Here is a 7,109-nt window from a genome sequence, read left to right on the forward strand (position 1 = left end):
GGTAAATAACAAGGAGCATGACTGCTGGATCACATTGTAAGAGTATGTTTAGTTTTGTAAGAAATAGCCAAATTGTCTTCCAAAGTAGCTGTACCATTTTGCATTCCCATCAGCAAAAAATGAGAGGTGCTATTACTCCATATCCTCCTTAGCATTTGGTGATTTCAATATGCTGGGTTTTGGCCATTCTAATAAATGTGTAGTGCTATCTCTTGTTTTAATTTTCATTTCCCTAATGACCTATGATGTAGAACATCTTTTTATATGCCTATTTGCCATCTGTACATCTTCTCTGGTGAAGTATCTGTTAAGGTCTATGCCCCATGTTTTAAATTGCGTTGTTTTTCTTACTATTGAGTTTTAAGAGTTCTTTGCATATTTTGGATAATAGTACATTATCAAATGTGCCTTTTGCAAATATTTTATGGCAGTGTGTGGCTTTCCTGTTCATTTTCTTAACAGTGTTTTTCACAAGGCAAAAGTTTTTAGTTTTAGTGAAGTCCAGCTTATCGATGCTTTCTTTCATGGATGTGCCTATGGTGTTGTATCTAAAAAGTCATTACTATACATAAGGTCACCTTGATTTTCTCCTTTTATCTTCTAGGAGTTTTATGGTTTTGCATTTTATGTTTAGGACTGTGATCCATTTTGAGTTAATTTTTGTGAAAAGTGTAAGGTCTGTGTCTAGATTATATATATATATTTTTTTTCTTGTAGATGTCCAGTTGCTTGAACACCATTTGTTGAAAAGATGATCTTCGCTCCCTTGTGTTGCCTTTGTTTCTTTGCCAAAGATCAGTTGACTATATTTATGTGGGTCTATTTCTGGGCCCTCTATTCTCTCCTATTGATCTATATTTGTCTCTTCTTTCAACAATACCACATTGTCTTGATTAATGTAGCTTTATAGTGGGTCTTGAAGTCAGATAGTGTCAGTCATCCAATTTGTTCTTCTTCAACACTGTGTTGGTTGTTCTGGGTTTTTTGCTCTTCCATATAGGCTTTTAGAATGCATTTTTCAATACCCATAAAATAGCTTGCTGGGGCTTTTATTGTGGTTGCTTTGAATGTCTTCATCAAGTTGTGAAGAACTGACATCTTGACAATATTGAATCTTCCTGTCCGTGACACAGAATATTTCTCCATTTATTTTGTTATTCTTGGATTTTGTTTGTCAGAGCTTTTTGTTTTTTCTCATACAGAGCTTGTGCATATTTTGTTAGATTTATTCCTAAATATTTCATGTTTGGGGGTGCTAACATAAATGATATTGCATCTTAAATTTTGTAAATTCCACTTGTTCATTGCTGATATATAAAAAAGTAATTGACTTTTGCAAACTTTTGTATTAAATTTGTATCCTGAAATCTTGTTATAATTACTTTTTAGTTCCATTTTTTGTTTTTGTTTTTTGTCAATTCTTTCAGACTTTCTACGTAGACATGTAGAAAATGTCATGTGCAAACAAAGATGATTTTATTTCTTCCTTCCCAATCTGTACACCCTTTGTTTTCTTTTCTTATTGCATTAACTAGAATTTCCAATACAATGTTGAAAAGAAGTGGTGAAAGGGTACTCCTTGCCTTAACCTGATCTTAGTGGGGAAACTTCAAGTTTCTCACCATTAATGATGAGATAATGATGTTAGCTGTAGGTTTTTTTGTAGATGCTCTTTGTCAAGTTGAGGAAATTGCTTAGTCCTAGTTTATTGAAACCTCTTTTTTTAATTTTTATGAACAGATATTGAATTTTGTCAACTCTTTTTTTGCATCTATTGATATGGACATATGGTTTTTCTTCTTTAGCCTGTTGATGTGATGGATTACTTTAATTGATTTTTGAATATTGAATAAGGCCGCACACCCAGGACAAATCCCACTTGGACATGGTGTGTAATTCTTTTTATACATTGTTGAATTCAATTTGCTATTTTCTTGGGGATTTTCACATCCACATTCATGAGAGATATAGTGTATAGTTTTCTTTTCTTGTAATTTCTAATTTTTCTTGTCTAATTTTGCTATTAGGGTAATGCTAGACTCATAGAATGAATTAGAAAGTATTCCCTCTGCTTTTGCAGTGAGCTAATAATTTTTTTCTTAAATGTTTGGTAGAATTTACCAGTGAACCCTTCTGGGCCTGGTGCTTTCTGTTTCAGATGGTTATTAATTACTAAATCAATTTTAAAAATAGATCTAGGTCAATTCAGCTTGTCTAGTTCTCCTTGCATAAGTTTGGTCCATTTATTAGTGTTATATTAGCATTTCTTCCTATTTTATTATTTAATAGTTTTGATATGTTTTACTTTTATTTTTCTTCTTCCCTATTTTCCATTGGACAGATTAGGTTTTCTTTTATCTGGTTTAAAATTTAAGCTATGCATTCTTTTGTTTATGAATCTGTTTATTTGTTTCTATGTGGTTACCTTAATCTAAGAATCCTACTTACATTTATTTATCCCTAAAGATTTTTGTAAAACACTTTTTAGTATGTAAAATTTATATCAAGTTAAAAACAGAGAAAATAATATAATAAAACCAATAGACCAGCATCCTACTTCAACTATTAGAAACATATTGCCAATATTGTTTCATCTCTAACTTCCTCATGCCCACCACCCCACAACTACCAAAATTATTTTGAAGCAAACCCAAGATTTCATGTCATTTTACCCATGAATATCTTAGACTGTATCTCTAAAAGGTAAGGACTCAAAAAAAATAACCATAATACAATTATAAAAAGCTACATTCTATGCAGGCAGCCTATAAAAGTGGGGAAAAGCAAGGAAATGGCTCCTTTCCTAGAGTTTCCAGGAGGAACCAGCTCTGCTGACAATTTGAATTTAGCTCAGTCAAACGGATTTTGAGTGTCTGACCTCCAGAACTGTAACAGAATATCTGTGCTATTTTAAGCCACTAAGTGGTAATTTGTTATAGCGGCAATAAGAATCTAATATATTGTTGATACTGGTCATTGTTTCTAGGACTTTTCATGGCTAGAGCAAGAAATGATATATATCTTAAGAAGATAAAATACAAAGCACCCGTTTAAAAAAAAAAAAGAAGATAAAATACATTATGTGTTTGTACTATTACTCCAATATATATATTGGAAGTATATATATTACTTATATATATTTACTTATATATAAGTAAATAAGTATTTACTTATCCTCATTAAATTTACATCATATCTATTTTCTCCCATGCCCCAAAGCTCAATTCTCAGTGACCCCAAAATAATAATAATAATAATAATACTCATTTACTTTATCACAGATTACAAAAACACCAGTTTTACAATAGTACCATTGCTACCACCAAAAACATGATTACCAAAAATGGCTTATTCTTAGATTATTTCCCACTGAGAGTGTAAAATAAAATTACTGCATCTTAAAGTCATTTGGAATAGATCTTCTCTGCATAATTATGCCACCAACTGGAGACTGAGTTAGCTTCATTTGTTTCATTTTTAGATTTTTAATGATTTCTTTTTGATTGAATTTTATTTTATAATCATATAAAATATTTTTAGGTTCCAACATTAAATCCACAAATCAAAGTTTGGCCTCTATCCCCATTTTTTTTTCCCACTATTCTCTTTCTCTTTTATGAGTACATTTTTTTAAAAAATCACTGGACAAATGTTACTGATTTGTTTTTAAAAATAGCTCAGATAACACTTATCCTTAACTATGCATTAGTAATATAAATAAAAATGTGTAATCATGGAAATTTTAAAACATACTAAAAGCACACAGAAAGAATTATTTAGTGACCTGGACTCACACAAACCTTAGAATTATCATCTCCTGTTTCCCTCTCCCACTGACTTATCCTTTTCTTGCATTGTTTTGAAGCAAAATCCCAAATACTAAATCATTTCATCAATAAATATCTTAGAAAGCATCTCTAAAAGATAAGGAATCTCAAAAAATAAACGTAACTATTAAATCAGCAAATATAAAGAGTTTATTTACAGGTAATTATTTTATTTTATTTTTTTATTTCAGTATAACTGACATACAATAGCCTATTGGTTTCAGGTGTGCAACAGTAAGATATCACTTCATACCTGTCAGAATGGCTACTATAAAAAAGCCAAAAAATAACAAGTATTGGTGAGGATGTAGAGAAAAGGGGGCCATCATGCACTGTTGGTGGGAATGTAAATTGGTGCAGCCACTGTGGAAAACAGTATGGAGGTTCCTCAAAAAAATAAAAATAAAACTACCATATGGTCCAACAGTTCCATTCCTGGGTATTTATTCAAAGAAAACAAAAACACCAATCTGAAGTGATATATGCACCTCTCTCATCATCATTTATTTTTATAATTTTCTTTTTTGAACGAGAATCCAAATAAGTCCACTCATTGCAATTTTTTCTTTAAAAATGTTTTTAATCTCTTAGTTTCTCTCTTCATAGTTTTTTTTTCTTGCAATATTTTCTTTCCTACTGTTGATAAAGATATATTGGTTGTCCTATAGATTTTCTCATAGTTGGCATTTTACAGATTGCATCCCTGTGATGCCATTTAACATGTTTCTCTGGTCAATGTATTCCCTACAAGTTAATATTTGGATCTAGCATCTTGATAAGAGTTCTTCAAAGGTGGTATTTTGTTCTTGAATCAAGGGGCACATATCACATAGTTGTCTCTCTCTGTCTCTGGTCATCAATTCTTAGAGCCATTAAGTCATTAGGGGTTGCAAAATGATGATATTTAATTGTCATTACTTTCTTAATTTTTAGCTGGGATTCTTCCATAAAATTAAACAACCCTCATCTGGTAAGACAGTGATACCTGATACCATTCATATACAAAGGCAGGATAACAGTTTGATACTTTTTATTTACAAATTTTCAAAATAATGAGGTGGTTCCCTGGTATCAGGGATCTCCAAAGAAACAGGGCCAGTAGAATGTGGTGTATAAGAGATTTATTTTAAGGAATTGGTTCACATATATAGAGGCTAAGTCCCAAGATCTGCAATCAGTAAGCTGGAGACCCAGGAAGCCAGTGGTATAGTTCCAGTCTGAGTCTGAAGCCCTGAGAACCAGGAGAGCTGATGGTGTAAGTTCCAGTCCCAGGGCAAGAGAAAACTGATGTCCCAGGTCAGCAGTCAGGCAGGTGAAGTTCATTCTTCAGGGAGAATCAGACTTTTTGTTCTAATCAGGCCTTCTACCGATTGGATAAGTGCCACCACTTTAGAAAGGACAATCAGCTTTACTCAGTTTAACAATTCAAAGGTTAATCTCATACAAAAATGCCCTCAGAGAGACACCCGAAATAATGTTTGAGCAAATATCAGGTTACTCCATGGCCCATTCAAGTTAATGCATAAAATTAACCATAGTATCTGGCTTTCTCAAGTAAGAATCATTTGCTTTTTCTTTTCTTTTCCTTCTTGTGTTTTTTTTTTATTTTTTTTTTAAGATTTTATTTTATTATTTATTTGAGAGAGAGAGAGAATGAGAGATAGAGAGCACGAGAGGGAAGAGGGTCAGAGGGAGAGGCAGACTCCCCGCCGAGCGGGGAGCCCGATGCGGGACTCGATCCCGGGACTCCAGGATCATGACCTGAGCCGAAGCCAGTCGCTTAACCAACTGAGCCACCCAGGCGCCCCTTCTTGTGTTTTTTTTTTTTTTAAGTCATCATGAACTCATGGATTTAAATATATTTGATATGTTTCTAGTCATTGAAATTATTTTCATTATTGATGCTCTAATTTTTCCATCCTTGACCCTTCAGTTTGGCCCCTAAATCATTTTGATGCAGTTACAGTAGATTTTGATAGCTTCCTTCTTGTCATTGTGATATTCACACTTATCATGTACATTTCTGGCCCTAAACTTGAATCAGTCATTTCCCTGAGGAGCCCTGCTTCTTTTTTAGAGTAAAATGCCATAATCTGAATGTTAGGGGTGCATATTGCTTACAATGAGTTGATCATTACTTTTAAATTTTTCCATAGATAAAGCTAGGAATATGTAATTAATTCTTATTATTCTAATTCCGAATCACAGAATTTTGTGTTTGCTCTTTATTAAGCTTTTAAAAATATTACATCTGTATGTTCTCTCTCTCATAATGAGAATCCTAGTTACCATAACACTATCCCTGATGGAACTGGTCTATCAAGGGGACACTGGGTGGCTCAGCAGTTAAGTGGCCAACTCCTGATTTCAGCTCAGGTCGTGATCTCAGAGTTTGGGGATCAAGCCTCATGTTGGTCTCTGTGCTCAGTGGGGAGTCTGCTTGAGATTCTCTCTCGCCTTCTCCCCCTCCCCCCACATTTTCTCTCTCTCTAAAATAAATAAATAAATTTTTAAGAAAAAAGAATTAATCTATCAAATAATAACTACTTGTTGGATCCTACATTACATACACAACAGTATCAGAACAATACCTATACTACCACCAACAATATGATTGTTAAAATAGGGGTGCCTTGGTGGCTCAGTTGGTTAAGCGACTGCCTTCGGCTCAGGTCATGATCCTGGAGAACTGGGACCAAGTCCCGTATTGGGCTCCCTTCTCAACAGGGAGTCTGCTTCTCCCTCTGACCCTCTTCCCTCTCATACTCTCTGTCTCTTATTCTCTCTCTCTCTCTCAAATAAATAAATAAATAAACAAAATCTTAAAAAAATTTAAAAAATGATTGTTAAAATAGCTTAAGATTTTTTTTTTGCAGTTTTTTTATCCTGATGATTTATTCACTAGGCCTATGTAGTAAAATTATGTTTTAAAGTCACTTGGAGCCGTGTCTCTATATGTACCACACATAGAGATAGTGGATACACATATACATTCATTTCACTTTATTTTTAAATATAATTAACAGATGAACTGCCATATGTTGCAGTAATTCCACTTCTAGATATTTATCCAAAGGAAAAGAAATCACTATCCTGTAGAGATATATGTACCCCTGTGTTCATTGCAGTATTATTTACAATAGCCAAGACATGGAAACAACCTAAGTGTCCATCAATGGATGAATGCATGAAGAATATTATTAAGCCATAAAAAAGGAATCCTGTCATTTGTGACATGAGGCATTATGTTAAATGATATAAGTCAGACAGAAAGACCAATAC

This window comes from Eumetopias jubatus, unplaced genomic scaffold (assembly GCF_037043125.1).
Source record: "Eumetopias jubatus isolate StellerSeaLion01/CBP00866 unplaced genomic scaffold, mEumJub1_p1.0 scaffold_17, whole genome shotgun sequence".
Lineage (NCBI taxonomy): Eukaryota > Metazoa > Chordata > Mammalia > Carnivora > Otariidae > Eumetopias > Eumetopias jubatus.